Source organism: Enhydra lutris, unplaced genomic scaffold, assembly GCF_002288905.1.
Source record: "Enhydra lutris kenyoni isolate GAN:26980312 unplaced genomic scaffold, ASM228890v2 scaffoldscaffold25, whole genome shotgun sequence".
In the NCBI taxonomy this organism is placed as follows: domain Eukaryota; kingdom Metazoa; phylum Chordata; class Mammalia; order Carnivora; family Mustelidae; genus Enhydra; species Enhydra lutris.
This window is the reverse complement of record NW_019154109.1, coordinates 10222088-10246006: the sequence shown is the minus strand read 5'-3', so window position 1 is coordinate 10246006 and position 23919 is coordinate 10222088. Positions and strand designations below refer to the sequence as shown.

At 34.3% G+C, this 23919-nt stretch overlaps 1 pseudogene across 1 annotated transcript in view; it reads left to right on the top strand.

Moving 5' to 3' along the window:
* Nucleotides 1–15413, top strand: part of LOC111150968 — a 50800-nt pseudogene extending 35387 nt beyond the window's left edge. The window contains exon 2 of the transcript XR_002640825.1: nt 15173–15413. The product of XR_002640825.1 is annotated as an RNA-binding protein 8A pseudogene (transcript). The remainder of the gene's footprint in view (nt 1–15172) is intronic.
* Nucleotides 15414–23919: the final 8506 nt, after the last annotated feature.

Sequence of the window (23919 nt, the reverse complement as noted above, 5' to 3'; positions counted from 1 at the left end):
AAAAAAAAAAAAAAAAAAAAAAAAAAAAAAAAGATTGCTATAATAATGATTGTTTGGAGGGGGGAAAATCTGATTATTTGTAGCTCCCAATGAAATCCTCTTAATAATTCCTTGTTTCCTTTCAGAGAAGCAAGCCACCGTGAATTCTACAATTTCAAAGAAATACATTCTGCCAACAACCAAATGAATTTAGAAAAGATCCTCAGACACAGATGACATGTCACTCCCAGCCAACATCATCATTACAATTTTGTCAGAACCTGAACAGAGAATCAAGCTGAGCTGTGCTCAGACCTCTGACCTATGCAGACTGTAAGATAATAATGTGTGCTGTTTTAAGTCACTGCATTGTAAGATAATAAATGTGTGCTGTTTTAAGTCACTGCACTCATGGTAATTTGCTATTCACCAATAGAAAACAAATACATGTAGTATAAAATACATATTCAATGTCATGTGGTGACAAACATGGAACTTAATGGAAATTTTATATATTCATTCAGATTTTAGAGAAGAATCACTACTTTTGAAATTTTTTGAAGAAGCAGTGTTGTCTGATGGATTAAATTTCAAAATTCATATGGATGCCTATTTTTTTAAGATTTTATTTATTTATTTATTTATTTATTTGAGAGAGAAAGAGAGAGCACCAGTGAGAGGAGCAGAGGGAGAAGAACAAGCAGCCTCCTGTTGAGCATTGAGCCCTATGCAGAGCTGAATCCGGGGATCCTGAGATTGTGACCTGAGCAGAAATCAAGAGTTGGATGTTATAAGTAAATAAAATCTTTAAAAAAATAACTTATTAAACAAAATAAACAAAAACAAAAACAAGAGTTGGATGCTTAATTGACTGAGCCACCCAGGTGCCCCTTGTGTGAACTTTTAAGAAGTAACCTAAGTCTTCAAAGACATAAAAATGTTTACTAAAACCTGACCCTGGAATTGCTTTTTCTTCCCTCTGCCCTCAAGTGTTATGAAGGAAAAGATGAATGGTATTCCTCTATCTTCTATGCCTGAGGCAGTTTGGGTGTTGACCAGATGTCCTTTTAAACATTTTGTTGAAATTCACCAAACTAGAAGATTATCCAGAGGCTGTTTGGGGTTGCCTGGTACCAACTTCTTATCTAAGAGTGGTTTTAGCAGGATATGCCTCACATACCTAGATTTCTTATTGTAAATAAACTGGAAATTTCTGGATTTATAAGCCACAAAAGCAACATAATAAAAATTAGTCATGTAGCTACATAATGAATAGGATATAAAAACTTAAAAGACTCCAACCTTAAGTGGTTCCCATGTTCTATCTTAGTACAGATAATTCATGCTCCCAAAATGCACCCCGATACAAAAAATGGAATTTGTCAGGAAACATCATCTGACTACTTGTGGCCTTCAGATACTAGTGCTGGCACCTGCACATTTCCTAGGCTTCATGGGGGCAGAGCACAAAGTGCTGGATGAGGGCTGTGTTTCCCATGTCTGCCTCAGAAGGTTGGGTTCTAGCATGTGTGCTCTGTGGATACATGTTAGACAGCATGCAGACAAGGAAAAAGAGCCTTGTCTGATATGAGATGAGAACCAGGAGCAGTGGCTTCTTCCTTTAAAATTTGCTAGTCATGAACAAAGCTTGGTGTTTGTATTTCATGTATTTTTTTTTAAGATTTTATTTATTTATTTGACAGACAGAGATCACAAGTAGGCAGAGAGGCAGGCAGAGAGAGAGAGGGGAGGAAGCAGGCTCCCTGCTGAGCAGAGAGCCCAATGTGGGGCTTGATCCCAGGACCCTGAGATCATGATCTGAGCTGAAGGCAGAGGCTTTAACCCACTGAGCCACCCAGGGGCCCCTCATGTATTTTTAAAATTTAATTTTATTTTACTTCATTTAATTGACATATAGTGTATTATTAGTTTCAGAGGTGGAGTTCAGTGATTCATCAGTTGCGTATAACACTCAGCGCTCATTATATCACATGCCCTCTTTAATGTCCATCACCCAGTTACCCCATCCCTCAGTTTGTTTCCTATAGAGAGTCTCTTATGGTTTGTCTCCCCCTCTGATTTCATGTGAGAATCTTTGATAGCTCCCCTGTTAGTGCTAGTGCAGAGATTTTCCCTGTAAATCTAAAAGCAACACCCCAGAAGGTAGTTACAGTAAATGAAGGTCCATATCTAAATCACCCTAGCACCTTTGTCAAAATACAGATAGATGCACACGTGCTACAATGAGGCTATGGAATGAGAACATTGGTGGTGTGATGAAGAGTGTGAACTCTGGTACACTTTCCAGTTGATACTGAATGTGAAAAGTTTGCTTAGCTATAAGGCTTTTAAGATGTCAAGAGATGGAGGATTCAACTTCAGTAATTAAATACAAGCACATTAAAATAATCATGGGTTCTATTTTTTTATTTGCAATATTTTTAGGTTTTAAAGATAACAATATGTCATGTTAATGAGTTTTAGTGAGTGCATGGGGGAATATGATTTTATCAATGGTGATGTGAGGTTAACAATTATTGTACAAGATATCGTGGCATTACATATCAAAATGCTTAAAATGTTTATATAACTTTGACTTTCGAATTTTACTTTGACAAATATATGACAAGGATATGACCATGGTGCAATGCCAAATCACTTTTCAGAAATAACACAATAGTATTTAAAGTCTCTATGTTTTGGTCAAGGCAATCATCTTTCCTAGAATATCCCTAATTCCCTTCCATTATAGAAATAAGAGCAGATATTATCTTATTTATCTTTTTAATCATTCTGTAATTTCTTGGAACATGTACTTGCTTAGTGAATGAAAATAAAAACTGCATCTGACTCTTTGGATCAAGAAAGTCATAAGTCATACTGGTCTACATATTTTTCTCCACAGAGGTTTATCATGCACATTTTGTTTTTTAATTAAAAAAATAGATCCCTTGATTTTAAAAATAGCCCAGTGGTTTACATAATGTTTGAAATAGCCCAGTATTTATATTTCCTTTCTTGCTTCTATTACTTGTACAAAATGGGTCCTGAGAATAAATTCTCATGGAAGCTTGAATGCATCATATGCTAAGGATGTGTTACTCTCCAAGCAATCACTGAATTGAGCCAACTTTTCTGTTTGATTATTTGTTTTTTAATTAGTGTGGTTGATACACTGTCAACAACCTCCTGCCTCTCTGAAATGGCTTAGTGAGTTCATTTGGGTTTTATCTCAGAAGTTAAATTTTCCAAAATTACTTAGGGATAAATTAGTTGTTGTTGTGTTTTGTTTTTTTTTTTTTTAATTAGAAAATTGCTGTTGATTTTTGGGATAGTGTAGGAAAGTTCCTAGCTGCCTGAGGCCACATCCAGAATGATGATGGAATTATATGTGCCCAAAGGAGGGCAAGTTGGGTTCGTATGTGCTTTTTGATGATTTGTGAGTTGATGAGCAATGAGACAAATAAAGTAGCTCTGCCAAATTTTCCGTTTTAATTATTTTTAGTATTCAGTCTAAACTCTTATTTGAATAATATTTCTTGATATTTTCAAGTGAATGTACAAATGTATAATTCAGCAAACAGTATCAAATTCTTACACTATATTGAGTAAGAAATCATACTTAAACACACACATGCATATAAAAGATTACATCAAATTGTTGCGGGCCGACTGATACATTACCTAAAACTGAATGTCATTTATGTTGCTACTTTAAGCAGACATAAATCAATGGGCAAAATTTCAAGCAGATAGTTTTCATCTCCCTGAAAAAGAAGCGTCCCAACATACAAAACTGCAGAAAAAGAAAATGTGCACTATTATAAACTGGCAATTTCTGATTGGAAATTATGCTTAATTAAACTTCAAATTAATGAACAGTAAATTTCTTTTTTTTATGGTGCATGGCTGTTTGTTTCAACAAATATGGCATTATCATTTTTGTCAATTATTAACCATTGGGATACATGTGCTCTGTTTATGTCATGCCGTTAGACTATGCATACCTTTAATGACTAATGAAGTAAGACCTTTTTATTCCTTACTTCCCATTCATATTTCTTCTTTAGTGGAGCTTCTCTTCAAATATTTTGCTCATTTCCTTATTGTGTTGTTTGTTTTCTTATTGTTGAGTTTTGAATGTTATTTTAGGATTCTCAATACAAGTCCTTTCTCAGATATGTAATTTACAAATACTTTCTCATGGTCTATTGCTTGTTTCTTTCATTTTCTTTAGAGCATGTTTCAATAGAACTGAAGTTTTCATTTTTATAAAGCCTAATTTATTAATATTTTCTTTTCGTGAACTGTTTTTATTGATGTATCTAAGACTTCTTTGCCTATTCCAAAGTCACAAAGGTTTATAAAAGCTTTTATAAAAAGTTTTATATTTAGGTCTCTGATCCAACTTTAGTTAATTTTTTAATACATTTAAGGTTATTTTTTAGCATGTAGACATTCCATTTTTACAGCACCATTTTTTTTTTCAAGATTTTATTTATTTATTTGACAGACAGTGATCACAAGTAGGCAGAGAGGCAGGCAGAGAGAGAGAGGAGGAAGCAGGCTCCCTGCCAAGCAGAGAGCCCGATGCGGGGCTCGATCCCAGGGCCCTGGGATCATGACCCGAGCCAGAGGCAGAGGCTTTGACCCACTGAGCCACCTAGGCGCCCCTACAGCACCATTTTTTAAAAAAGACTTCTTATTCTATCGATTTGTCTTTAGACCTTGTCAAAAATTAGCTGTTTCTGTGAGTCTATTTCTGGACTCTCTATTCTGTGCCATTGATATATATGTGTATCCTTTGACAATCCCTCACTGTACTGAGTGTCTTGATTGCCTCATCTTCAGAATAGGTCTTAAATCAGATAGCATGAGCCTCCAACTTTTATTTTTGAAAAAAATCATCTTGACTATTCTTGCTCCTTTACCTTTCCTTATAAATTTTAGAATTAACTTGTTATGGTCTGCAGAAAAATCTGCTCTATTTTATTAGAATTGCATTAAATCTGTAATTTTATTTTAAAAAATTGACATCATATTAATAAAGTCTTTCAAGGCATAAAGACACATACATACCCAAATTGCCCCCCTTTGGACACATGTAATTTCTCTATTACATAGTTTTAAATTTTTCATTAATATTTTATAGTCGTCACTGTGCAAATCCTATGCATATTTAACTCAATTTGTATGCACTTACTTCTTTTGGTGCTATCATAAAGATAGTGCTTCTTTAATGTCAAATTACAAATGTTTGCTGGTAGTATACAGAAATGTATAAAAATGTGATTGGATTTTATATTGCAAATTTATTAATTCACTTATTATAGAAGTTTCTCTATTGATTCTTATGTATTTTCTAGGTAAGTATTCATGTCAACTAAAAATATGCACTTCATCTAGTTAGAGAATTTCCTTCTATACCTAGTTTGTTGTGAATATTCATTATGAACTGGTATTAAATTTTACCAAATACATTTTCTGCATCTATTGAGATGATTTATTGAACAGTTGTAATAATGAAAAATATAACCAAAGAAGGAGAAAAAAATGTTTTTTAAATAAGAAGATAGGGAAAGAACAATCAGAAAAAAGTCCTATTTTTATCACTTCTTAAATTTTACTTAGTTTTTTAGTCCATATGTCTTCTAAGTCTATATATAAGATCATGCTATCTACTCTCATAGACACCTACTTTCATAGCAAACACATAGGCACACACACACATCTCTAAAATGTATGATGTTCAAAATATGATAGGCATTTCTTCAGTTGCTTATAAAATTACAAGTTTTATTTCTTATTAGTAGTCATATCTCTCCTAGTTAGTGTACAAGACCTCACTCAGTCTTCAACATATTTCATACTTGGTTTCTAGAGTTACTCTACCTTTTAGTGGCATGATGGCAAAAAGGGGAATAGCATGGATGATTACATGCGAAGGGTCTTCTTGGAACAAGCCTGGGAGTCATTCTTCCCTTTACATATCAATAGATGGCATTTAGTCACATGACTGTACCTTACTGCAAATTAAGCTGGGCTTTGTGGTTTAATTGTATTCCCATGAAGGAAAGAATAGAAGTTGAATAGCTTGGTAGTCTCTCTCATAGATAGCAATGATGCTGTGGTTGATTTTGAATAATAATATTCTAGTAACTACATTTACAAGTACATGACTTGAAAATTTATGAGTTTTCTTTGGTTATTTTTAAAAACAGCATTCTATAAACACATAATAGTGTTAAAATAAATATAATGTTTCCTTCTTTCATGAAATAAATCCAATTAAAATATGATATTTGAAGCAATATTAACTTATATTTATGAATTATCTACTTATATATACTATGATTTGCTTTTCTTATAGGAACATGCTTAAATTTTTCTTCATAGTAGTATAGTTTTAAAAACTAGCATAGAGGGGTGCCTGGATGGCTCAGTGTGTTAAAGCCTCTGCCTTCGGCTCAGGTCATGATCCCAGGGTCCTGGGATCGAGCCCCACATCAGGCTCTCTGCTCAGCAGGGAGACTGCTTCCCTTCCTCTCTCTCTGCCTGCCTCTCTGCCTACTTGTGATCTCTGTCTGTCAAATAAATAAATAAAATCTTAAAAAAAAAAACTAGCATAGAATGTTTACCTCTTTCATAAAAACATTTAAACATTTGTTTTCTCAGATATAAGGTTATAAAACATACATGCACATTTGGTATTTTCTTGGGGGTGCCATATATGTGAATATAGCAGTACATATAAAATATTTACATGCATGCAAGATCATTTTTACTGAGTGTTTTAATTTTAAGAAATAAATTTTAAAAAGTAGTAAAGTTTATCATAAAATATAATTTTGAAATTTTACCTCATTATTATTTAATATTGATCAATAAGCTGATGATAATATATTCATATCTATTTACATATCATGTTAATTCACCATTAGCATGAGTTTAGTTCCTTAAGGTTAAGTAACACAGTGAATACTTCCCAATTTCTCTTCAAAGTACTATCAGTCTTCACCCCTACTGTCATACTAAGAAAGAACAAAAAAATCCCAAATATATGTATACGTGGAAATATAGCTTAGTGATGAAATTTAGTAAATTAGAAAAACTGACCTCCAATGATTTGAATATTAAAATATAGTGAGCAATTGAGATATTGCTGATATTATTATAATATAAATCAAATCACCAAAATTTACATGTGGAACCAAGGGAGTCTTTCAGAAATTATAACTGCAAATAAAATATTTGGTATCTAAGATGAGCCTAACATATTCGTATGCAGTAGTCTTAGAGAAAAAAAATAGAATAGCATCATACTCAAATAATATATTATGCAAGACTGGATTTTAGTGTTATTCAGAGTACTTCAACAATGGTACCAAACACAACACAGGTACAGCACAAATGTTACGCTAACAAGCATCCTATTTGTGCTTCATAATAAAGTAATATTACATTTAGATTTGGATTTTATTACATTGGTGTTTTATTTACACTTTGAGTTATAACATTGATAATACTAGGCTAAATCAAGTTTAGTCCAATTTCCTTTTTCACAAACTTTGCTTTTATGCATATTTGCATAATTTCTAGCAAACAGTAATCACAGTAATTCAGGTATCTATAACCTCCTCTAACCATGTCATTCATAATTGCAGAAAATAGAAATTAACCTTTCTAAGATCTCAATAGCATAATATTGTTTGCTGTTATGGAAAAGGTAGCAGGTGTGGCATTGGGCAGCAATCATTTGTCAACTTAAGTAAACCATAATGGTGGCATCAAGAAGAAAATTATGCTAATGTAAAAGTAATGTTTCTCAGTGCTATTATTAGTACTCTGTACTAGCAGAATGATAATGAGAACAAAATCACTTCTGAATTTCCAAATTTTTTTTTTTTCTTATGGTAGAGTGTTTCTTTGATTCTATTTTAGATTCTGAGTGCAGAATTAGACTCATGGAAGGCACCTAATAAATTGTAAATTAGTTGAATGCAACCTAAAGATTAGTCATAATTAGCTAATGTGCTATTCTCTCATGTGATGAATGTATTAATTTTATTAAGTGTAACAGTTTTCAGTATTTATGTTATTTAGATGTTTAATAACACATTAGCTACCTCCTCCCCTTTATATGTGTTAAAGTTTGTTAGTAAACAACATGTCAAAAACATTCTGCTCTTCCTTGTGACTCAAATTTACAACTTGAGCTTAAGGCTTGAATCTGCCCTGGTTATGTGAGCTTCAAAAAGGAAATTAATTTCTCTTGACTTTTAATATATCTGTTAAAAAAGGGAAATAGTCATCATTTTATTTATTTTAAATTGTCACTGTAAGGGTTGATGATATTATGTGTATAAAATCACTTAGTGAATTTCAAAGCACAATGTTATTAAAATAGAGTTGTTACTTAATATTGCTTGCCAAAAATTAAGTTCCACTAAATTCAGTGTTGAGAGAAAATACGCAATTATTTGAAGAATACAAATATTAAAATCTAACTAGTTTTGTATTTTTCTATGTCCAAAACCTGATAAATTGAAGGATATCAGGAAGTGTAATAATATGGTTAAATGTTAAATGCAGAATCCTCTCTACCCCTTCTACTTGCTGAAAGATTAGGTAAAGGATAAGCAGAATCATATTTAATAAAAATAAAATATCTAAGGGAGGCATATGAGCCCCATGATGAGAAAGCTGAAGGACAGAGAAATATCTTCCTCTGTTGTAGAGCTAAAAATGCCAAGAGCTGGGATTTTCACACTGACTACTTTACTGCCAAAGACCATATTCATCATTTCTAAGTCATAACTTCTCAACATTTATGAATGAATTAAGTTATATTCAGCAAAACGTCTGTGGTAAAAGAAAGATGGCCACAAAGACTTTTCTATTCTTCCCATTGAAAGGTAAATTCTAATTCTCCTCCCATTGAATCTGAACTGGCTTTATGGACCTGCATGACCAATCCAATGTAGTAGAAGTGACATTGTGGAATCAGCAAGGCCAGGTCATAAGACACCTGATAGGTTTCACCAGAATCCCTTGGAACACTGATTCTTGGAACTCTGAGCTGCCATGCAAAAGATTGGCTGTCCTACTGAACAGGTCACATGGTGTGGACCTGATACAACCTGGAAAGTATGAGTCCATCTACACCCAGCTTTTCAACTATCCCTTTCAAGGTTAACTCCAGATCACCTAGTTGTCAGCTGAATAATACCAGGTGACCCACAATCAACATCAGGTAAAATGGAAGAATGGGCCAGCTGATCCTTGTCTGAATTTCTGACACACAAAATCACAAGATATAATAAAATAGCTGTTGCTTGGGGCGCCTGGGTGGCTCAGTGGGTTAAAGCCTCTGCCTTTGGCTCAGGTCATGATCCCAGGGTCCTGGGATCAAGCCCCTCATTGGGCTTTCTGCTCAGCAGGGAGCCTGCTTCCTCCTCTCTCTCTGCCTGCCTCTCTGCCTACTTGTGATCTCTGTCTGTCAAATAAATAAATAAAATCTTAAAAAAAAATAGTTGTTGCTTTATGCTACAGAGTTTTAGGGCAGTTTTAAAGCAGAACACATGGAGACTACAAATTTTAGGATAACTAAGAAAAGACTGCCTACCTCTTCTATAATAAAAGTAAACATATGTCAATAATAATAACATTATTAGTTACATATGGATAAGAGGGTGAATAGTACAGATAATTTTGATAGTGAATTAATCCTAGACCAAGAAATTTGGGGGGATCTTTCATTGAAGTTTACTTCCATTTGAATATCAATGCCAACAAGATCTCAGCTTAAGATTTGTAGCAAGTGATTTTAATCTATCCTAAAAAAAAAAAAAAAAAAGTTTTATGTTCATTTGGATCATTTTATGTAAGTCTTAGGTTTCATAATTCTATATCAATTTCTTTATGTGATAAGTGAGAAATGAATTCAACAGCTATGAAAAAAAGAGGTATATTGTCAAACCATTGGTCAAACCAGTCATGAGAAACTCTCATATTTTTCCTCAACTTTAAATATAATATTTTGTTCTTAATGTGTTAGGTTTAGTCTGTGCTTCTACAAAATAGGCATACTCAACACTTCTCATAAAAAATTATGCAAATAATATTTTGAAAAACATTATGTCTCTAAAAATTTGTAGGTAGGAATACCGCTGTCAAGTACAAGTAGCAGAGATTCAAAATGTAAACCCTAGCACAATAAATCAACAAATATGTTTTTAGTACTCAGGACCCCATAGTAAGTAAACATGAAAGTTGACTAAGATTCCTTCCAACTGACAGCTTTTAAAAGAAATTTGATCTCCTTTTGATATAAAAAAGGACATGACTACAGACTTTATAAAGATGTACTTTTTCTTAAAATAAAAAAAGGTATTTTTTAAAATTAATCATAGAATTCTCATCTTACTTTAGTCAAAACTACAGGGGCCCCTGGGTGGGTCAGTCAGTTAAGCATCCAACTCTTGATTTCAGCTCAGGTCACGATCTCAGATTGTGGGATCTAGCTCTGTGTCATGCTCCTTGCTGAGCATGAGTCTGCTTGAGATTCTCTCTCCCTCTTTCCCTCCCCCTACTCATGTCCTCTCTCTCACTTTCTCTCACTCAAATAAATAAATATAAATAAAATCTTTAAAATATATATATGTAGTCAAAATTACATAAAATACAGACACAAAATTCCCTTGGAAATAAACAATAATGATAACCTCAAATATCCAAGTTAACACTGAGCAAAACATCTTTCCCCACAGTATTAGTTCATATAGGATGAAGAGGGCATGATATCCAGTGAGCCCTTTACCTTTTCCTAGCAATTACCATGTGGAATGGCAAGAACTGCCAGCCACATTTTCAAACAAAAATAACTTTTCTGCTTCACTTTGAGATGAGGTAAAGTAACGATTTTGGGTGACATGATGATATAGTTGTATAAAAGAAATAACCACAGAAGCCTTAACTTCATGTCCTAAAGATGAAAGAAAAAAAACAAATTACCATTATTCAAAAATCTCATATACATGAGAACTTGTATTTTCCTCTAGTGAATAGAGTCTATTATCTTTATCAATGTGAGTAGCAATTTAAGAAAATTTAAGAATTGCCTCCACATTTCTGTTCCAAAAAATTTTTAAAAATGAATAAATAAATTGCAAAGCACCTTATTCAATATATAACAACAACAACAAAAATTGTTGCTCTACTTCCACAAGTTGAATAAGCTTTTTAACACAACATTGTGGTTTTTATGCAACAGGTTTTATAATAATTTATTTTAAAACTGGAAATATATTTAGAAACATCCTGCTCCAGGCCTGCCCTCACAAAATATTTCATCACCTGCCTGGTTCTTTCTGGAACACTGGAGAGCATATGGCTGTAGAAACTAGTGATACTCCTCCAACATGTATGGTCATTATTAGTCATATAATCCCATGCTTCTCAGCAAATGAAGATTTCCTTTTGTTATTTCTATTTTTGAAATCATAAATAAAACTTAATTAATCTTCAAAGTACAATTTGTCTGAACACATGGGTCTTGGTGGCCTTTCTAACATCCACAGTTCTTTTCTTTAAGATTATTCTGGAGAGTAGGGGTCAACTCTTGTAGCAAGAGCCATACAATACCATTTTCTATGCATTCGTATTAATTTTTTTAAGGCAGAAATGCATAAAAAGAGGATTCATTTTTGAGTTGGTTTTTGTTTTTACCCAGGAATGTCTATGAAAAATTAATTTTTCCAAGCTGTAGAAAATTCTATTTCTAAACAAGGATTAGACCCCTGGGGCCACATAAATGTAGCAACATATGAATATTTATGCTTCACTTCTTGTCAAAATTATGAAAATAGATTAGTATAAATATTATGACTTAGAATATTTACATGGTGGTGTGGAAGTACCTATGCAGACATTAGCACAGAGATTTAGATTCATAGTGTCTAATCTGAGCAGTCAGTGCCTGAGAGTGTTTATGGTTTAAAAGTTGTCTAAGGATGCATTCCTGTTAATCTAAGTGATGTCAAAAGAAATTTTATCTCTTTGACAGAAACTGAAGGTGAGCTAGAAAAGGACAGTGGTATGGTTTCACTGATCTTCTTAAAGAGGGAATTCTTAGAATTTGACCCAGCTAAGAAAAATAGAAACAAAATAATAGTGATATCTTCAAAAGACAAACTTTGATTCCTCTCCACGTGAGAGAAGTTTGACAGGTGCCAGTCAAAATGTTGATATGAGGGAACCAGGGCTCTTCCAGATTTCTCCTCCAGCAATCTTGGTATGCAGCCATTGTCCACAATTCCATCATGGCTGCTCTGGCTCCAGCCATGATGTCTGCTTTATGAGTAGAGGAGAAAGAGAGGAAGAAATGTCTGTCTCCTCTTCATTAAAGAGACTTACCAGAATCACATCAGTTTTTCCACTTATACCTTATTGGCCAATACTGAATCACATGACCATAACTAGCTTCAAGGAAAGATGGGAAATTTAGTATTTAGCTGGGTAATGTATACAGTAAAAAAATTGGGGTTCCATTTGAGGAAATTGACAAGAATGGGTCTTTGTTAAAGAGCTGGATTTTCTAGCACAAATACATATTCTCAATTAGTTTCATAATCATATACAGTTAACATTTTTGATAACCACAGGGGAGGAGATTGCCTTCTATGTGTTAATAAAGTTAGTTGGTTCAGATAAGCAAGCCACTGTAAAGCATAGAAACTGTCTTGCCCAATTTATAAGTGTTGTGATGATACATTTTTTTCATTCAAAACCTTAATTTCCCACCCACCTTCCAATGAGAAACATACTATGACATTTCCCTATTTATTATTCAAAACTTTCATATACATCCTGCCCTTCAATTGTAAACATACTATTGAATATACTTTGAAAAAAAAAAATGGTTGTTTATCCCTTGTCAGCTTTTATTTTGTCCACAGCACACCAAAAAAATATTTAGTGACAATTTGATTGTATTCATAATTTTTTTCTATTTTCTTCAACATTGGAACAGAAGACATAATAGTAACTGACAATTGGTCTCGGGATAAAGCATAGTAAAGATCACACTCAGGTAGAAACTGTAATTCATAGCTTTTTACTGTGGTAAATACACATAGTATAAAATTTACCAATTTAACAACTTTTAAATGTACAGTTCTGTGGCATTAAGTACACGCTGATTAGTTTGCCATTATCACCATTCAGTGATGGAATTTTCATCTTCCCCAACTAAAACACGATACCCACTACACACTGCCTCTCTGTTCCTTCCTTCCCTCAGCTCCTGGAAACCTCTATTCTACTTTATGTGTCTATGAATTGGACTATTTTAGTTACCTCACATAAACTCTCTAAAAAAGTGCCAGATAATAAATATTTTCTGCCTTGTAGGTCATGCAGTGTCTGCTGCTCAGTAGTTACTCAGTTTTGCTGTTGAAACCAACTTTGACAAATACTTCAACCAAATGTATGGCTGTGTTCCAGTAAAGCTTTGTCTATGGAAACTGAAATTTGAGTTTCATATAGTTGTCAGGTATCATGAAATATTCTTTTTTTGATTTTTTTCAGTGTTAAAAAATATACACCTGAGTGGTTCTTTATCCTATAGCACTCTTCACTGACATTCTTAGAGAATCCCAACTGTACTTCACATTTTTCAAGTGGCCGCTAAGAGACTCTGACTTTCAGAGTTATTTCAGGAACATAAACTAATGCAATATTTTGGTTTATATATAATGCTTCTCCATAGACATCAAACAAAGAGCCATAAGATTTCTTAAGTTGCAAACATTTTGCTTTATTCCTGTTTATAGCACCCATCCTTATTGCAATGTACAATTCAGTCATTTGTATTTCTACTAAGATGTAATAATCCTCAGATTCCTAGGGGGTAAAAAAATCTTACAGGATATTCTGTTTAAATTTATATTCTTCTTGGGGTCCCTGGGTGGCATAGTCAGTTAAGACTCCTGATTCTTGGTTTCAGCTCAGATATGATCTCAGGGTCCTGGGATCAAGCCCCACACTGGGCTCCAGGCTCAGCATATAGTCTGCTTAAGACTTTCTCTTCCTCTACCCCTACCCTGCACACATGCAGGTTCTCTCTCTCTCTCTAAAATAAATAAATACATTTTTAAATTTGGGTCCTCTGGGTGGCTCGGTCAGTCAAGCATCTGCCTTCGGCTCAGGTCATGATTCCTGGGTCCTAAGATGGAGCCCCACATCTGACCCCCTGGTCAGCAAGGAGCTTGCTTCTCCCTCTCCCGCTCCCCCTGCTTGTGCTCTCTCACTTTCAAATAAATAAATAAATAAATAAAATCTTTAAGTATAAATAAAATAAATAATAAAATAAAATAAAAGTTCATCCTTCTCATTAGAAGCTTATTGTGTGTTTACGATCATTTTTGTGGTTGGGGGTGGTGATTTTTTTTCTTTTTGCTTATTTCTTATCATTTGGTACATTCCAAATAGTAAAGTATGCAGGGTTCAATTTATGAGGCCTGAAAGCTTTAGACATGATATCCTCTTGTTGAATAATTGACCATAGCAGTCTCCTAGAATCTTTCATCACTGGCTACAAACATAACTGGAAAAAAACTTATATGGTTTCTCCTTTTACTATCAATCATTATTGAAGAAAAAATGTCAGACTGGAGTGACTGGGAACAGCAAGCAATGCAGTGGCTCCCAGTCTTTCTGCCTCCATTTCTCTCTTCTCCAAAAGGAAACATTGTTGGTGTAGAGTCTTGCTTCTGATAAGGAGGTCTTGAACAATCCACTTCCTCCACACTTTTTAAATAGCTTGCAATGAATATACACAGCCAAACCAACCCTTTCACCTGTTCCCAAGACACTTCAAACAGGCATTAGGTGAGTATAAGGCCCAAAAGTCCAACAACTAGAACTGTAGAGCTTCCTTTGCTATTTTTAAAAGGCTCCAGTCCGTGTGGACACTTGCAAATTTGTAAGAATGTTAGATTCTTGAGGATCTACAAAGCCACCTGATCATTACATTTTTGAATTTCAACCAATGTTTGCAACCACTCTTTCCCAATATAAAAAACTTTACATGTGATCTGGTATATTTTAAATGTGATACTGACTTAGTTGGGTCCTCTGCTGGGGGTCTCTCAAGGTTGTAATTAAGTGTTAATAAGGCTGTGTTTTCATCTAGAAGCTTGTCTGGAGAAGAATGTATTTTCAAACACACTCAGAATGTTGGCAGAATTTGTTTCCCCGTGGTTGGAGGACAGAAAGCTCAGCTTCCTTCTAAATCTCTGTTGGAGGCCACTCTCAGCTACCAGAAGTTATCCCAAGTTGCTGGCAGTGTGGACTGTCTCACTGGGACTGCTTACTTCACTAAGCCAAGCAAGGAAAGTCTCTTCAGCGAATCTGCTAGCACAACTGAGTTTTAAATAATGTAACATAATCAAGGAAGTGACATCACATCACCCTTGCTATATTCTGTTGTATAGGAGCAAGTCCCAGATCCTACCTACACTCAGGAGGAGATTGTATGAGATCACAAACACCTCAGAGTCGATCTGCTACAGGTCATTTTTTTTTTTAAGATTTTATTTATTTATTTGAGAGAGAGACAGAGATAGCCAAAGAGAGAGAGCCCAAGCAGGTAGGAGAGGGAGAAGCAGGCTTCCTGCTGAACAGGGGCTGGATCCTAGGACCCTGGGATCATGACCTGAGCCTAAGGCAGAAGCTTAACCAACTGAGCCACCCAGTCACCCCCTGCCACAGGTCATTTGTAACACAAGAGAAGTTAATTGATAGAAACAAGCAGGTAAGAGGCAGTTACTTTAATGAAGACCTTATGTTATGGTTAAAAGAGTAAATTCTGTGGCTAGACTGCCTGCATTTACACCCCAAATCAGCCACTTAGCTATGTGCTTTTGGGCAGTTTATCTAACGTTATCATTAAACACCTGAACAATTGCTATTTAAATAATGTTTGTCGTTTTTTTTTTTTTTTAAATCTGTGGGCATCCTTATTAATAACAAGGCACAATCGTACTGATTACTTCTGCTCTTATCAAAAAAAGAAAAAGAAAATTGAAATAAGATGTTGTTTGTCTATTACAACTTTGTACTCAAACAATTTATCAGTCAGGACATTTTTTAAAAGTATCCATGAGCATCAGCACCATAGAAAAGAACATAACGCAAAGGGGAGCTCCTGCTGCAGGCACTTTTCAGTGACATAAATATTGAAGCCATTGAGACATTAAACTCTAATTTGGGATTCATGCTGCAGTGATTTTACTCTATTGCATAGTCTGCTAGGATTTCCCACCTGTTTTTCTATAAAACTGAAAGTAGGAAACCATTGAAATTCAAGTAGGTTTTTCCTTAAATTTGTTTCTATTTGAAACAACTAAAAAGGCAGGAGGTAACAGCTAAAAGCGTGAACTTTCTCATGCTAAAAAAGATTTTTTTAATCTTTTTATTTCTGTTTAAATTGCAAAGGATTATCTATAAATGCTCTCAGATTGTACCTATTATTTACATTTCTGATTTCTACCATACATTACCAACATGATTTGTATGTCACATTGCAATTTAGGCTGAGTGTTAAGTTGCATAGGTTAAAATAACATAAAAATAAAGCGTTATTATTTTGTTCCTACTTTTTTAGACATTTGAGTAATTCAAGAGTATATTAAAATAGGCTTGACATTTCACGACTTTCAAGGAACAGTTCACTCATTTCTTTTGAACAAAAATTGTGAAGCCCAAGTACATCGTTTTAATTACTAGCAAGTTGGTGCCATCATAGTTCTAGAAATTCTTGATGCCCTGCTAATTATTGTACATGGAATTAATATATACTTCTTGATCTTTTCTAAAGCAAAATCTACTTTTTCACATTGTAGTATGCTCCTTGCTGATATACAAAAATCACTGAGTATTCATTACCCTACACTCTTTCAGTGGTTCATTGTCATGACTTAAAAATATGTATTAATGAAAAAAATATTCTCTAATGAATACCTGAAGTTTAAAACTTTTTTTTTTTTTTTTTTTGAGGAAAAAACCTTTCTTATTACTGAGTAACTTCTTCTTTAAGACATTTAGGTCCCTGCAAACTTGTGAGTTGGAAAAGTAAGTTGTAGAATCATTAGGAGGCTAAGATGTAAGAACGAGGAGGAAAAACACTAAGTATTAAGCATAATGATCTGCACCTGGTTTCAATCACGACTTTCTTCCTAAGCATCAACCATTTGGAATACAAATTTCAGTGTTCGCACAGCTGGAATACAATGCTACTTTCCAGAGAGTGGAAAGTCATTAAGAGAACACAAATAGACCACAATATGATTTTATACGGCTGAACTATGAAATTTACTGAGGGGTAGGATTGTTTAAAATAGATTCAGTTTGTTCAGAACTATTTTTTTTTAAATAGCCTAAAAGTAAATACAGAGAAGATCATTTCATTGCCTGTCTGGGATTGATTTACAAGGAGTCTATAAATACAAGAGTGATTACCATCTAATGTAGGAGCTATTGCTGCTGTCCGAAAATAAGCCTCCCTGTATGGCTCCAAAGGGTAAAAATTCTGCTACCAAGGGAACAGACTTGATTTTCCACTTATCTTTTAATGACTTCCTGCAGGCAAAAACCTGGAGCCAAAATCCTACTGACATCTGTTTGTTGGTATGGGTCTTATTTAGAACCCCAGTACTAGATAATTATTCATTATTTGTTGGCAGTAGGATTGTGCAGCTCGCAATGTTTTGCAACACTTAAGCTATAATAAATAAAGGAATAAACAAAACTCTTTTCCTCAATACTCATTTATATAGAGCATCAGCAAAACAAATGGGAGAGCTTATAACAATTTATTTCTAGGTAGTCATTGCTTAAAGTTGACATTTATCATTAACAAATGCAAGGAAAGAGAACTGTCAGCTTTTTCATCTTAAATCAAGTGTGACATTTTAATGATCAAGGACACTTCATTTTGTAATTTATGCTATTATATAAGTCATCCTGAGGAGTACTTTATTTTATTCTTAATATTTACTTTTAAGGCATTATGATTTTACTGAGGAATAATGAGGTTTGAGTTAGAAAAAAATTTGGATTTTAGTCAAGACCTGACCTTAGGGATAGTAGGAAAAGTCACTTAACCTTCCTAAACCTCCTTACTCGCGTATTATTTGGTGATAACAATATTTATCTCAAAAGGTCATAGAGGAGAATAAGTTAATAGACAGGATATATGACATCACTGTCTTAACAATGTTTTACTTTCTCCCTAAACTCCTCCATTACTTGCTTTAAAATGTTTAGTTTGAAGCGTAAGTCAGTGCTGACCAAGTAATGTTTAGTATTGAAAGAAAGCCCAAGTCAATTCAATTTAAATATAGGTATGTGCGCCAACTACATGACAGAAATATTAGTTAGGTACTTAACAATGTGAGAATGATCCAAATACGGACCATCTCTATGGTAGATTTAAAAATGTCCCCCAGGATATCAGGACCTAATTCTTAGAACCTATGAATATTACCTTACATGGCCAAAAAAAAAAAGTGATTATTTTTAAGAACTTTTAGATGAGGACATTATCTTGGATTAGGCAGGTGGGTCCTGAATTCAGTCACATGCATTCTTTTTTTTTTTTTTTTCTTTTCAGCGTAACATATTCATTGTTTTTGCACCACACCCAGTGCTCCATGCAATACACGCCCTCCCTAATACCCACCACCTTGTTCCCCCAACCTCCTACCCCCCACCCCTTCTGTACCCCAATGTTTATAGCAGCAATGGCCATGGTCGCCAAACTGTGGAAAGAACCAAGATGCCCTTCAACGGACAAATGGATAAGTCACATGCATTCTTATAAGAAAGAAGCAGAAGCAGTGTTAATACAGAGAGAAGAGGAGATACCCAGAGATGTGTCCATGTTGGCTGATGTTAGACTAATCAGATGTAAGTCAAAGAAAGATGACAGCCACCAGCTGGAAAAAGCATGACACAGCATGAAACCTTCCAGAGAGAACATGGCCCTGCTGACACCTTGATTTTAGACTTCTGGCACCCAGACTGTGAGAGAGTATATTTCTTTGGTTTTACACCATCAAGCTGGTAGTAACTCCATTATAGCGGTGTCCAATAGGAATACAGTATTCTTTATAGTTTATTGCTAAATAAGGTTGACTAACAAATCATCCATGCCATTGGAGGGGATAAACACTAGAAGTTTGATCCAATTTCTAGAGGACCATGAGGCAGTGACTATGCGGTCATAAATCATCATAAATATAATATTTGAGTGAGCATTGAAGGTTATATAGGGTTCACAGGAAAACAAAGAATGGGAGAAGGACATTTCTAACGCACCAAATACATGAAAGCAAAAAAGATGGTTAAAAAGTTAGGTAAGCACAAGTTAGTGGTTGTTTTGTTTTCGTTTGCTTGTTTGCTTTTTAATGTAACTTACTTATGCTGAAATGGAGGAACTGTGTGGATGGAATTTAATTTTGAGACCCAGTAGTAAAGGACATAATGTAAAGTCCTGGGACCTGGATTGAGGTACTTGCATGGATCAGCATGTGAGCAAATTAGAAAATATTCTTTAATTTCTGAGCCTCGGGCACTGCTGAGGTGCCTTCTCTTCACATAACATATCTTCCCTAAAAAAGCACAGCAACTTGTCTGGTCTAGTGTACACTTTAAGTTACACAGTGGAGTGGATTGCCAGCAGGAACAGTGTACAGGTGTACAAGCATAATGGATAATGGGCATTTTAAAAGAAAACAAAGAGATTATGTTAAAGAGAGAGCAAGATAGGGTTAAGATTCCCAACCACTCATTAGTGCAAAGAAACTGAAGAAGCAGCAAAACCAATTATTTATTGATGTATATGTTAATGGTAGTTTTGCTGATGGTGCTGTTACATGGGGAGTATGACTGGGTTCATCATATTTAATTAACTGTTTAGTAAGTTACATTTATTTAATGGTTTTGTGTATGGTTCATGTATCTGAAGGGAACATTTGTGTTGTTTTCCCCTGAGATAAAATAACAGTTCAGGTATTTTCGTGAAGAACAGTTCTTTAAGGGCATAGGGCAGAAAAAAACAACCAATGTTTTCAATGCCTGTATGTGCAGATTAAGTGGGTACTACATTCCCATTTTAATAAAAATGTCTCGACCGCTTTTATTTCTTTCTAATTTTGAAGTAACTTACTCATACAGAAGGAAGGATATCTGCGTGTGTATTTAGTCATGCAGAGACATAGCCTTTTATAAAAAGGAGAAAGAGACACCAGTGTTAGAAGAAAGGGTGAGTAACCAGGAAAACAATGGAAAAGACTCAACAGTCATTTGCAGGAATATCGAGAAGATCTTAGGCAGTGAGCTGAAGGGTTTAGAGGTGACACTCATAGGATGAATTAAAGGAGAAAAAGTGGAGCTGTATAACCATGTAAGGCAAAGAAAATGGAAACTAGTAAATAATATCAGACAAGAGAAAATGCAGACCTAAACAAAAATAATAGCCATTGCCACAAAAAGGATATCTAATATGTATTATATAGGACTCATTGTGAGGGCTCTGTGGAATGACAAAATGAGGCAGCAAATTGATATCCTCCTTTCTCCCCTCAATATACTTTCTGATCTGATTAATAACAGTACTTAGATCTCCGGGTTTGACTACGTCAAGTATTCTTAAAACCACTGAATTTATATGCCTAATATTTAATATGCAGTAATATACAAGTGAACAGAACTCTAAATGATCTATACAAAGAAACAAAAACTGAAAGCTTTCATTTTTCTCATCAAACTATATAGGGTTATCTAAAATAAAAGTACAAGTTTTTTGGATAATATTGTCCCCTACAATAGTTAGCAAAGAGAGCAAAATTGGCATTTCATTATAAGCCAATCCATGTTAAAATGAAAACCCTATCACTTAAGAAAAAATTAATCATACTGATAAACATATAAGTGGAAAAAGTTAAATTTTTGTAACTATTAACTCATCATCAGGGAATAGAATTTTGTGCAAATAGAAATAGTAGAAAGAAATATTATTGACCTGGAACAATAATAACAAGCAAACATGAGAGTTGTTTTATTTTTTCTGAAATAGTCATGTTTTACAGCATACAATTATTTTCTGATTTTTAAAACATTCTATTGATTTAAATATATGGTACATTGTGTAGCTAGATAAAAGCTCATAAAATTAAAAGAGACTGCTACCAATTATAGTAATTGTCAGAAAAGCAATTGGCTTTGGGAAGTTAAAATTATTGTCTAGAACCTATTCTGAATAACTATTGAGGTGAAAGAATTTAAAATTAATTCTTCATTTGCCACAAAAGATCTAGACAGAAGAGATTGTATATTGGTTTTGGCTAATAATAAATTGCTTTACCCTTATAGGAAAATATTTTAAATGCTTCAGCCTCTAAGAGAGTTTGGAATTCATTTTTCAATCTAAAACATTGGTATAATTCTGAAACTGTATTTTTTATGCCAGTAGCTTTTAAAAATAATATTTTGAAATTATATTAGTAGTAAGATTTTTTTATACTTTTATACTTCTAAAAATATGATAGTGGGACACTGGGTTCTCAATAGTGGGCTCATATCCATTAAGCATCCGACTCTTGATTTTGGCTCAGGTCATGATCTCAGGGTTGTGGGATCGAGCCCTATGTCATCCTCCTTGCTCAGTGAAGAGTCTACTTGAGATTCTCTCTCTCTCTGACTCTTCCCCTCAATACATAAATAAATTTTAAAAAATGAATGTGGGGCGCCTGGGTGGCTCAGTGGGTTAAAGCCTCTGCCTTTGGCTCAGGTCATGATCCCGGGGTCCTGGGATCGAACCCCGCATTGGACTCTCTGCTCAGCGGGGATCCTGCTTCCTTCTCTCTCTCTGCCTGCCTCTCTGTTTACTTGTGATCTCTGCCTGTCAAATAAATAAATTAAGTTTTTTAAAAAATGAATGTAGATATGATAGTTTCAAATATCATTATCCTATGATGATATTAAAATATAACAGTGTCCATGAAGTAGATCAAGTATGAACTAGGATTAGAAAATATTTTCAGTTTTAACTGTCCGAGAAGCTGTTATAAACAACTTTCCAGTGACAGTGAAAATTGCATTAGTGGTTTTAACAATGTACTTTAAATATAAACATTAGAGGACAATGTCAAATACCAGAGATGGAGATTTCACAATAACATTCATGGAAGAGAAATAATTCACCTCTAAAGCCCATTTCAGGGAAATTTCTATATACAGTGTATCCTTGAAACCAACAACTGTCTATTCTTCTATGTACTCTCAGAATTTGGCATTTTGTCTATTATGTAATAATAATATTGTCCATTACATCAAATCTGTTCAGTAAATATTTAAGAAAGGAATAAATGAGCATCATTGTTATTTGCCAGGCACTCTTCCCCAGCAAAGAACTCTTTCCCATGGAATTTCTGTCCTAGTAAAAAAGGAAGCAAGATGAACCTCAAGGTTGGCAATATTACATTTCATAATTATAGATGAGTCAGCTAATGATAGCATGGAATGTAAAAATTCTGGTCACCACATCTACATATTTTTTTTTCTCCCAAGCATTGTCAGTAAATTAGGGAAAAAGCCATGAGTGCTCTGGAGTTTTAAAAAAGGTTCATGTTGCTAGAGGAATTAATTATAATTTGCATATCAGTCTGAGTTGATATTGCTATAAGGTATAGTTGACCTTTGCTTTTTTTCTAAACACTTGTGTTTGCTTTCATCTGCAGATTTTTGAAAATACCATTAGAGAGTTGCTTAAGCCTTTAACCTTATGTTAATCAAAGTAAGAATTTATGTACCAAAGATAATTAGAAGATGAGAAAATGAACTTCCAGCTAGCACATTAGCACTTTTGTATAACACATATCTTCTTTTCTTATATTTTGATTCGAAATAATTTTCACGTTTGCTCTTTGGCATCATAACAGTCAATTGTTTGGCTTATTTAGAATAATGGTCCTATTACATTATAAATGGTATTGAAGGGGAATATTTATATTACATTATCTGAAACATTTATCATTTTTTTTTTAACAAATGTGCATAATTCAGCTATACCTTGACTCTGGGAATCTGAATTTTTGGAGGAGATACTTAGAAATTACATATTAATTGACTAGCTGGGATTCAGAACTACTGCTATTAGAGCCAGTCAGGCACAATTCACCCCTGTTCCCCTCACCAACCCCCACCTGTGGCACCATTATTCCAAGGTGGAAGGAAACCTTGAATTTGATTCAAGGATACAATTAGTACATTGCGCTAATGGGATAGGTTAGGGATTATAAACAGATTCAAACTGGGACAAGCAATCACTTGGCTTCTTCTCTGAGATGTCCTCCTCTTTTAAATTTATTCCTCTTTGTATTGATTCTTTTGTCTTCATCCCCCATGCACCTGGTAGAATAAAACAAGTCTCATGCTATGGAGCATTTTGAAAGAACTCCCTCTTAATAGTTTGTAGCAGGTCCAAATGGGGTCCATAAGAAGGGAAGTCTTAGGCTAAAATATATTCTTTTCTCAAATATATCTTCATATATTTTAATTTCTTTTCTATCATAATTCCTCACCACTCATTCATTCACTCAATCAGTGAACAAGTATTTGTTGACTTGGTTCCATGTGCTAGGCAGTGTCACAAGCACTGTTGGGCAAGCCTTCACAGGGCCACAGAACTACTTTCATGGAGATGAGCAGTGGGCCATAAACAAATCCCCAGAAGACATACAAAATTTCAGTAATTGAAAGTCCATTGAGGAGGGCGAAAATGAGCAGGTTAATGGAGATTGGGACTTCTGCTGGGGTAGAGGAGTTGGGGTAGTGTTTTAAATAAGTGGCCAGGGAGTCTTTGGTAAAAAACAAAAA